Raw genomic sequence first — 8,304 nt, 5'->3', positions numbered from 1 at the left:
TATGCCATTTCTGAGTCTAGCTCTTACGATTCATTTATCTTTGGAGAGGGAGATGGCTGCTTTTCTGTTTTGTTTTTTAGTATGCCTTATAATTTGTAAAAAATACTACTTTTTAAAAAAATTATTTATTTATTTGAAAGGAAGAGTTACAGAGAGGCAGAGAGAGAGAGAGAGAGGGAAAGAGAGAGAGAGAGAGCCTTCCATCTGCTGGTTCACTCCCCAAAAGGCTGCAATGGCTGGAGCTGCGCCAATCCGAAGCCAGGAGCCAGGAGCTTCTTCCAGGTCTCCCACACGGGTGCAGGGGCCCAAGCACTTGGGCCATCTTCCACTGCCTTCCCAGGTGCATTCGCAGGGAGCTGGATGGGAAGAGGAGCAGCCAGGGCATGAGCCAACACCCATATGCAATGCTGGCACTGCAGGTGGCGGCTTTACCTGCTATGTCACAGTGCCGGCTCCTATTACTTCTTTTTTTTAAAAGATTTTATTTATCTACTTGAAAGGTGGAGTTACAGATAGAGGGAGAGACAGAGAAAGCTCTTCCATCTTCTGGGCTCACTCCCCAGATGGCCACAGCAGCCGGAGTTGAGCCGATTCGAAGCCAGGAGCTTTTTCCAGGTTTCTCAACATGGGTGCAGGGGCCCAAGCACTTGGGCCATCTCCCGCTGCTTTCCCAGGTCATTAGCAGGGAGCTGGATCAGAAGTGGAGCAGCCAGGGCATGAGCCAGCGCCCATATGGGATGCTGGCGCCGCAGGCAGAGGCTTAGCCTACCACACCAGGTCTTGTAATGTTTGATTGTGTGCCAGACGTGGAGTATGGAGCAGTGGAACCTGAAGTGAAAATTTATGCCTGAAAATGGTAAGCCTTTTCTTTTGTGTTTTTATTTGCTTGGAAGGCAGAGTGGCAGAGAGAGGGAGACACAGGAGAGGACGAGAGATCTTCCATTCGCAGATTCACTCCCCCAGCCAGTAGCAGCAGCTGCCCTTCACCCCCCATCTTCAGCCCCGACCCTGACTTGCCAAGGCTCCGGCCTCCCCCAGGGCTGCTCAGGCGCTTCCCCGTCAGCCCCACGAGCCACTCGCCTTGCTGCCCTCTCTCGGTCTCTCTAAGCTTCGTCCACCATTTTACTGTTTCCGAGAAAACAGCTTTGGGGGCAGGTGTTTGGGCCTGGCAGTAAAAGCCCGGTGAGGACACCCCTGGGTTCCATTCCTGACTCCTGACTCCGGCTCCCTGCTGGGGTGCACCCTGGGAGGCAGCAGCGATGGCTACGCACTTGGGTTCCTGCCACCAGCGTGGGAGACCTGGATGGAGTTCCCAGCCATGGTTTTGGTCCCAGCTGTTGCAGACATTTGGGAAGTGAACCAGTGGGGGAGATGCCCCCCCTCCTTTCTCTTTTAAATAAATTTTGAAAATTAAAATCAAGTCCACACAATTCATCCACTAAAAGCGTACCGTTCCGCTCGTGTTTAGCATATCTGTATGCTCCAGTTTCTTCTTTATGTCCTAATGGCTTCCAAGGAGGACCCGGCAAAATTAAACACAGGGTAAATAGGACAACTAATAAAAACAAGACAGCTTCCCCCAAATAGAATTTGCCAGGCGTCCCAAGGTTTGCTCCGATGGAGCATTTATTTTATCTAAAGTTCCCTGGCAAAGAAGGAAAAAGAGGGGATGGTTGTGTAATTCATGTCGTCTGATAAAACAATGCACAGAGACTGCGCAAGAGAAGCCCAAGCCCTGTTTCCAGGCCAAGAATCCAGCAAAGATTTGTGCATAAAGAGCCATTCGGTGCGATTCTGCCGCTGCACAGGAGAGTTCATCCAGAACAAGGCTGCTGTTTCTCCACTTGGGCTCGTGGGCAGGAACAATTGTTGCAATTAAGGACACAGGCTTTGAAGTCAGAAAACCATGGCCGATTCCTATCTTGTGCAACTCTGCCCGGGGTTATTCTGTCTCTGTTTCAGCTGCTTCGTCTGTCAAATGGGGCTCATGAGGGTCTTGCTATCACAGGATTTTGTGCGAGGGTTGACTGAGAGAGAGGTTGGGGAGGGGTCGTCCTCTGTAGTCAGCACCTTTCTGGGAGACAGTTTGTGTGAATCTCCTGTTCCTCCCCAGGCCTCCCCCCCCAACCCCCCCCACCCCGACCCTGGCATTCAGCAGCCGCTGACGGTTCTTAGGCAAGCCAGTCCTTCCCGGGACAGCCACCGGACGGCGACCTTCTGTGCCCGCGTTGCCCTCGGCGATTGTTAGTTGACTTCCTACAGCAGGAAAGAGCATTAGGAAGCCAAAGGAAAGACGTGCGTGCCCATGACTCCGGTGACCTCGTGCTGTGACGGTGGTAGCAGTCGCCAGGCGGATCTACAGGGGCAGTGAAAGCCCCTTCAGCATGGCAGCTGATTGGTGTGGCAGAAATCAGCAAGTTGAGCCGACCCTAGGATTGATACGAGAGTGCAAGGGGCTCTCAGGAGCCAGAGCAGCCTCGAGAGAACCAAGTTGGGAGACTCACACTTTCTGATTTATTTTTTAAAACTTTAATGGAGATGGAGATGGAGAGAGAGGGAGGGAGAGAGAGAGAGAGGGAGAGGGGAGAGGGGAGAGGGGATGGGAGGGGGAAGGAGGGAGAAGGAAGAGGAGAGAGGGAAGAGGGAAGAGGAGAGAGAGAGAGAGAGAGAGAGAGAGAGAGAGAGAGAGAGAGAGAGACGCGTTCTCATCCGCTGGTTGATTCTCCAGATGCCCACAGTGGCCAGGGCTAGGTCGGAGGCAAAGCCAGGAGCCACAGATTCAGTGCAGCTACTTGAGCTGTCGTGGCTGCCTCCCAGGATCTGCACTAACAGGAAGCTGGAGTCAGGAGCCAGAGCCAGGACTGGAGCCCGGCTCTCTGCTGTAGGACGTGGGCATTCCTAACTGGCGTCTTAACCACTCAGCCAAGTGCCCGCCCCACATTTTCTGATTTAAAACTTAGCTCAAAGCTGCAATCATCGAGACAGAAGGATAAACATATGGCTCAATGGCAAAAAAAAAAAAAAAAAAAAATCAAGAGTTCAGAAATAAACTTTTAAAATTTATTGACACTTGATTTTTGACAGTTGCCAAGACAATTCAGTTGAGGCACAGGGTGGGAGAGACAGTCTTTTAGACAAATCGGGCTGGTGCAGCGGGATATCCACACGCACACGCGTGAAGTTGGCCCTCGTCCTGTGTCACCCATGAAACAGTCAAGATGGATCAGCGTTCTAAACATTCGAGCTGAAACTATGAAGGTATCAAAGGCAACAAGGGAGCCAGTCTTCCTGACCTCGGGCTGGACAATGACTTCTCCGCTATGATACCAAAAGCACAGGTGACGAAATAAAATATGGCACCACCGGACCTGACCAAACGTAAAACTTGGGTGCTGCAAGTGAGGCCGTTCACAGCATCGGAAGACAACACGTGAGATAGGAGAAAATATTTGCAGGTCGGACATCTGGTAAGAGATGTGTGATCTAGAATGTGTAAAGAAGCCCTACAGCTCAATGCCAAGACGCTAAATAACTCGCCCGGACAAAAGATCTCGATAGACACTTTTGCAAAGGGGACCCACAAGTGGCCACCAGGCACGTGGAAGGATGCTCTGCGTCACTAGTCCTTCCTGAAAGGGCAAAGACACGAGGAGGTAAAGTGCCACACCCAGTAGGACAGCTGTAATGACAAGGGTAAGAGGAAGACTGTAAACCCTGGCGCGCATACACTCAGGGCTGAAAACGCCGAACGTAAAAACAGGGCACCAGTCTTGGCGGTTCCTGAAAACACGAGGGTCATGCAACCCAGCCAAGTCACTCCTAGTATGTTTTCATTCCTGGGGGCAGACCTCTCTCAGACGTTCCTACAAACACGTGTACATGTGCACGTTCACGGCAGCATTTGCTCACAACAGCGAATTATGGAAACAACCCACGTGTCCATCAGCTGGTGAGTGGATTCATGAAAATGCGGTGCAGGCAAACGACGGAGTACTATTTAGCCACAAAAAGGAACGGAGTGACGATGCGCGCTACCGCGTGGATGGAGCCTCTGCAAACACGGGGAGAAGCCAGTGAGGGGGATCACGTGTTGTGTGACTCCCCCATGAGACAGATCTGCAGAGACAGGAAGTAGATTAGTGGTTGCCTAAGGCTGTAGGGGGTTGGGGGTGGCCAGTAATAGTGTGTTCCTGGGGGTGAAAACTATTCTAAAATTAGATGTGGTGATGGCTGTGCAACACTGTGAATTCAAGCCTACATTAAAATGTCCATGGAAAATGGAATTAAAGATGTTGGTTTGGGTTCCATTTGAACGCCAGGCATATAAGGGGTCTGCATAAAGTCCAGGAAAATGCATATTCTGAGAAAGCTATGCATGGGTTTCAAATTTTTGGCATGAAAATAAACTTATCTTTTAATCTCATTTTCCACAAACTTTTCAGAGTACCCTCATATGCTGAAACAAATTGTCCACTTTATTTTTTTTTAAGATTTTATTTATTTTAGAGGTAGAATTACAGTGTGAGAGAGAGACAGAGAGAAAAGTCTTCCATCCACTGGTTCACTCCCCAAATGGCTGCAATGGCCAGAGCTGGGCCAATCGCACTTGGGCCATCTTCTACTGCTTTCCCAGGCCACAGCAGAGAGCTGGATTGGAAGAGGAGCAGCCGGGACTAGAACCGGCGCCCATATGGGATGCCAGCGCCGCAGGCAGAGGATTAACCCACTGCGCCACAGCGCCGGCCCCAAATTGTCCACTTTAAATGAGTGAATTGGAGGAAGGCGTTTGGTGCAGTGGTTATGAGGCTGCCTGGGATGCTTACGTTCCACGGACGGGCACCTGGGCTTGAGTCCCAGCTCTGCTCCATGCTCCAGGTTCCTGCTAATGCAGACCCTGGGAGGCAGCTCCAGTATGGGTCCCTGCCACCCACAGGGGAGACCCGGAGTGGAGTCCATGCTTCTGGCTTTGGCCTGGCCCAGCTCCAGCTGTTGTGGGCATTCGGGAGGTGAACAAGCAAATGGGAAATCCCTCTGTGTCTGTCTGTCTCCATCTTTCAAATAAATAATTAAAATAATTTTTTAAATGAGTGAATTGTATGATACGTGAATTATACCTCACTAAAGTTGCTTAGAAAGCACATTAAGGGGCCGGCGCTGTGGTGCAGTGGGCTAACACCCTGGCCTGAGGTGCCAGCATCCCACATGGGCACAGGTTCTAGTCCTGGCTGCTCCACTTCTGATCCAGCTCTTTGCTGTGGCCTGGGAAATCAGTGGAAGATGGCCCAGGTCTTTGGGTCCCTGCACCTGTGTGGGAGACCCAGAGGAAGCTCCTAGCTCCTGGCTTTGGATCGGCACAGCTCTGGCCATTGCGGCCAACTGGGGGGTGAACCAGCGGATGGAAGATTTCTCTGTCTCTCTGCCTCTCCTCTCTCTCTGTGTAATTCTGACTTTCAAATAAATTAATTAAAAAAAAGAAAGCATAAAACATTATGATATCAAGTGTATGACGAGAAGTTCCCTTCCTCTGTTTATTTATTTAGATCGGTGTGGACTTGTGGAGTCAACACATTGTAATCCTTTACCATGATTTATTTTGACGCTCAAACTGTCCCGTATTTTGCCAGGGGGACATCTTCAAGCCTGGCCCCTGTGTCCTGCTGATCCGTTCCTGTTGACTGAGAATTTCTTGTTTTATTTTCTTTACTTTTTGGTGAAAGGTAGTCTGGACTTAGATTTTCCGCATCTCAGCCTGGAGTGAGCCATTTCTCCAGAGAGCCCCGATTCCTTCGTTGGAGGACAGAGATGGTATTTAGAAACCAAGATCTGGACACTGGGTGTGCTCGTTGCTAGTGGGCTGTTAGCACTAACCTCAGCCTACAGACCTGGGACACACACACAAATGCTATCCCTATGTGTCTGTGTACATGTGTGCATACGTACACGTGTGCGTATGCATAAATAAGCCCTCACAGCCTGCATGTGTTCCCATATCTAGCTACCGCAAATCCCCTGAGTTCACACCAATAGCTCTGATGCCAACTCAGTAACACATGGCTGCTCTGTCTGTCCCCCTTTCCATAGTCGTAACCTCTGTGAGAGTAGAAACCTCCCATCTTCCACGACAAGCGAGCTTGTTTGCTCGTCTTCAGACACTCGGGAAGTCCTTGTGGAACTGCTGGCTCATGGCGCTGAGAGAAAAGGAGGCTACAGTGAGTTCTGTTTCTAGCCTGAGGGTATATGGTGCAAATGTGGCTTTTGAAGGTTACTTGGGGCCAGCGTTGTGGTGCAATGGGTTAAGCTGGCCTCTCATCTGAGCACTGGACTGTTCCTCCTCCAGTCCCGCTCCCTGCCAATGCACCTGGGAAGGCAGCGAAGGTCACCCAGGTGTGGCCTCTGCCACTCGCGTGCGACACTGGGATGGAGTTCCAGCTTCCTGGTTTCAGCCTGGCTGTTGGAAGCCACTTGGAAAGTGAACAAGTGGATGGAAATTCTCTTTCTCTCTCTTTTATTCGCTCTACGTAATTCCGCCTTTCAAATAAATAAACTAATTAAAGCAATTTTAAGTTACTTGGGCTTGTCTCCCACCCTCTGACCTGTTCCAGTGTGGCTTTAGGATCCTTCTGAATTATGGCCCAGCTTGGTTCTGTGTTCAGTTTTGGGATTCCTTCCCCATTTTTTATTTTCTTCCTTCCTTCCATGTGAAATATTAACACGGTTCTGAAGGCAGGATTGTTTTTTCCCCTTTATAAAAATCCATTCATTTATCTAGTTGGAGAAAGGAGAGAGGAGAGAGGAGAGGGGAGAGGGGAGAGGGGAGAGGGGAGAGGGGAGAGGGGAGAGGGGAGAGAGAGAGAGAGAGAGAGAGAGAGAGAGAGAGAGAGACTTCTATCTGCTGGTTCATTCCCCAAATGGCCACAACAGCCAGGTCTGGGCCAGGCCAAAGCCAACAGCCAGGAGCTTCTGGGTCTCCCACATGGCTGTGGGGGCCCAGGGACTTGGGCCATCTTCCGCTGTCTTCCCTGGTGTGTTAGCAGGAGGCTGGTCTGAAGGGCCGTAGCTGGGACTAGGACCAGCACTCTGATACAGGAAGTGGCATCAGAAGCAGAGCTGAACCCCGGCACCCCCCAGGGCAGGGCTGTTAGAGGCCATTCAGGGAAGCCTCATTTCCCTTCCTGTCCCTCCCGGTCCTCATCGCACCCTGTAGGGGACGGCTCCCAGGATTTTCTGGCTCATCCTTCTTCCATGTCTCTCTGGTCAACCGAGCAGAGAGGTGTCTGTCTAACTGACCCCTTACTTTACGCTCAAAGCAGCAGGTGATAGACGCTTGTTTTACCCGGAACAGTCTGTCCTAGAGATCAGTACCAGGCCACTCGCGAGAGCCTCCTCCTTTTCTTCTGCTACGTAGTACTCCACGGAGTGGGAGTGCCTGCCAGTCGCTAACTCCGCTGTGTGCATGCGTTTGGACTGTTTTCGGGATTTCCCGCTGTGGGAGGTGGACCCTCAGGGAAGGCTTCCAGGAGTTAAGTGGATGAAAGTGTGGTGAGCGTTGTTCTTCATGACGACGACAGCCCAGCTGGTCGGGGGACGGGGAGTGACCCCCTGAGGTTAACAAGGAGCAGTAATACATGCGTGTGAGAGTCAGGGTGGAGTGAGGAAGCACAGGTCTGGGGGACTCCAAGGCCCGTGGGAGTGTAGACCCCTCCCGGAGTTCCTCCTGCAGTCTCCAAATGGCTGAGTTAGGTTGTGCACTTACTAAGTTTTCAATAAAGCCGCATGGCGGAGATAGGAAATGTTCCCCAGTAAATTGCAGCTTGTATTTTCCTAAATTATGTTCTGAATCATATATCATCTTTCCAAAGATAAATTATGCTAATATTAGTAGTATTACTTACCATTAGCTAGCAGACTGAACATTTTCATAAACACTTCTATTTTTATAGAAATAACATAACTGAGTAGGAAAGCAAACTTTTTGGTTTTTGCCTGCTAACGATTTTATTTTAAAACTTTTTTCAAGCATTTATTTTATTTATTTGAAAGGCAGAGTGACAGAGAAGGAGAGACAGAGAGAGAAAGAGACAGAGGTCTCTCAATCACTGGTTCATTTCCTAAATGGCCACAGTGGCTGGGGCTGGGCCAGGATAAAGCTGGGAGTCAGGAACTTCATCCTGGTCTCCCACGTTGGTGGCAGAGGGCACATTAGCCGGGAACTGGATCCAAAGTGGGGCTCCAGTATGGGGTGCCAGCATCACAGGCGGCAGCTTAATCTGCCGTGCCACAGCGCCAGCCCCCGCCTGCTGACTG

The sequence above is a fragment of the Lepus europaeus genome, chromosome 21 (assembly GCF_033115175.1).
Source record: "Lepus europaeus isolate LE1 chromosome 21, mLepTim1.pri, whole genome shotgun sequence".
NCBI classification, from domain to species: Eukaryota; Metazoa; Chordata; class Mammalia; order Lagomorpha; family Leporidae; genus Lepus; species Lepus europaeus.
The sequence above is the reverse complement of the archived record's forward strand: the minus strand, read 5'-3'. Positions refer to the sequence as shown.